The following is a 2,360-nucleotide window of genomic DNA, read 5'->3' as shown; positions in this document are numbered from 1 at the left end:
ATCCGTATTGGACTATTGGCTCAGGCATATTCATAAAACACTATCTCTATCGTAAGTTTCCCTTTAAGAATTCCTCCAATTTTAGCGACATCAAAATTCACATCATTACTCTATGGTCTCCCACATAAGTTCATTGACGTGAGACCGTAATTGCCATCATTTATCTCAAAAAAGGTTTTGCAATTAAGGCGCCGACGAGACATCAGAAAATGTCTACCCAGTTCTTGATGTACCGTAATATAGCAGTAGTACTTCGCATGCTTTTATATACTAAACGAATATCATTGTATGAATATGAGAAAGAGTAAATCCTAGAACTAACATAACATAATTCTCTTATGACTAAATGTGAATTCTCAACATAATGGATCAATTTCTCTTTCAGTCTCCAAAATATACATAAAAAACACCGATAAACCCAATAAAGAAGGAAAAATTAATTCCGTTGGATTCCCTCAACATCAACTATTATGAGGATACTGAAATCTAAAGAAGAAGCATGTGTATTAGGGATTTAAACAGTAACAAGAGGATTAGGGTTTCAAACAGGAAAGAATTGCTATTACAATCACCTTTCTATGAAAAATTAAATATAAGTACATACCTGTATCATTTGGATTTGATGAATTCATATTCACTGGTCTCTGACTCTGAAAACTTTCATATGAAGATGAAAATGGTGAAACAGAAAATCAAGATGATAGACACACTGAAACTAAAATTGGAATTTGAGAATAGAGATACGACATATAACCTAACCTATTTTTATTCTCTCAAAACCTGACCAGTATAACCTAACCTAACCAGAGTATATCAATTCACTCGACCAGGGGGTAGGTTAGAGATTAACTGGCTTTGGCAACTCACTGAATCAAGATGAGTCGATCTCGCATATGGTTGTTACCTTGTTGAAGAGTTCGACTGTGACCGCACCTTTTCAAGGAATAATAAATTTCCTTGCGCTTTCCTCTTAATAGAGTATGTAAGAGAATCCGGTTATTTTTTAGAGGATAGTTAGGAAAAATAAAATAAACAATTAATTGGGACAATAATTCTTATTGTGAAAAAAATTTAAAATATTTTTTCGCCAATTAGTCGTAGGGTCAAACAAAAGAGAAATAATAAAAAATGAAAAATGTAGGTGCTAGGAAAATTTCATCGAGCCAGAGGCTTATAAATTAAAACTATGAATCTATAAAATGTACAAGAAAAAACTCATCCAATCAATTGAAATTAACAAATTATGGCCAAAGTTCATCATCTAAGTCTGTCTACTTTTCTCCTCGGATTTCTCTTGGTTATGATTGTTTCCGACTTCGGGTAAGTAGTTAGCCTTAATATTTCGTTTGTTCTTGGTTTAGCTGTTAAACAAGATTTGAAAAAGCTTCGATTATAATCTCTTTTAAAGAGACATCTACTTTTATAATTTTATTACGAATGTAAATGCTAATATCTTTCATTACATGCAGATAAGTCCATGGACAATCATGTTATGCAGTGGATGTCTTTGAACTTAATATCGACTACTGTGAAAAAAATTACTGTGAATGGGGATGTATGCACAAACAGTTAGATCAACTAACTGGAAGATTTGATTCCGTGGCGAACTAATTTAATCACAGGTGTTCCCCTTTGCTACTGTTGCATCAATGGATAATCCAACAGCTCTGGTTCCATCGACCACTGTCTTTCCTTTTTCCTTATCAATTGGAATAAGTTTCATATGATGAAACAAGTTCTTGGCAGATTGTCATCAGTTTGATCATATCCTTAATTTCCTGATCAATTAATTGTTTGATCACTATGTTCTTTTGTTTTCTTTGCACGTACCAGTTCTTGTATCAACCAGTGTTGCTTGTTTGTATTGAAAAATGTTTTCGTTATCGTCAAAATAGGATGAGATTGTTGCGTTGAATTACGTGTTGTTAACTACTTAACTCGAATACTCGAATGGGACTCCGATTTCACTACCCTGTATGTCGATAACCAATTAATGGGAAATTGCTGCATAATGTACTAGTGGTTAACCCATTTCAAAAGTCAAAAACTGAACAATACACCGCTAACATCTGGTCAAATTCACCCTGTTTTGATTAAACCTATAGCTACCACAACCTTTGCACTGGTAATGATTACCCAGACACACCTAACATCTTGTCATAATTTTGGGAGTAATGCTACTTTGACCGCAGTTATCACCGTGACAAATTCCGTGATGGGAGCAGGGGGTGGGGGCCATTCTTTTCTCTCTCTCACTCGGTGATAGCTACGGTATCCCCTCACGGTACACCAAGCATTGTCGTAATGTTAGTGCCAAATTTAGGCCAATTTATCAACGGTACACTAACATAATTCTGTTT

At 34.7% G+C, this 2,360-nt stretch overlaps 1 long non-coding RNA gene across 1 annotated transcript; it reads left to right on the top strand.

Moving 5' to 3' along the window:
- The first annotated feature begins 1,204 nt into the window (after positions 1 to 1,204).
- On the top strand, positions 1,205 to 1,892 carry LOC113339551. Its single transcript, XR_003355093.1, has 2 exons — positions 1,205 to 1,320; positions 1,470 to 1,892. It is a non-coding gene; the product is annotated as an uncharacterized LOC113339551 (long non-coding RNA).
- Positions 1,893 to 2,360: the final 468 nt, after the last annotated feature.

Source organism: Papaver somniferum, chromosome 1 (assembly GCF_003573695.1).
Source record: "Papaver somniferum cultivar HN1 chromosome 1, ASM357369v1, whole genome shotgun sequence".
NCBI lineage: Eukaryota > Viridiplantae > Streptophyta > Magnoliopsida > Ranunculales > Papaveraceae > Papaver > Papaver somniferum.
The sequence above is the reverse complement of the archived record's forward strand: the minus strand, read 5'-3'. Positions and strand labels throughout refer to the sequence as shown.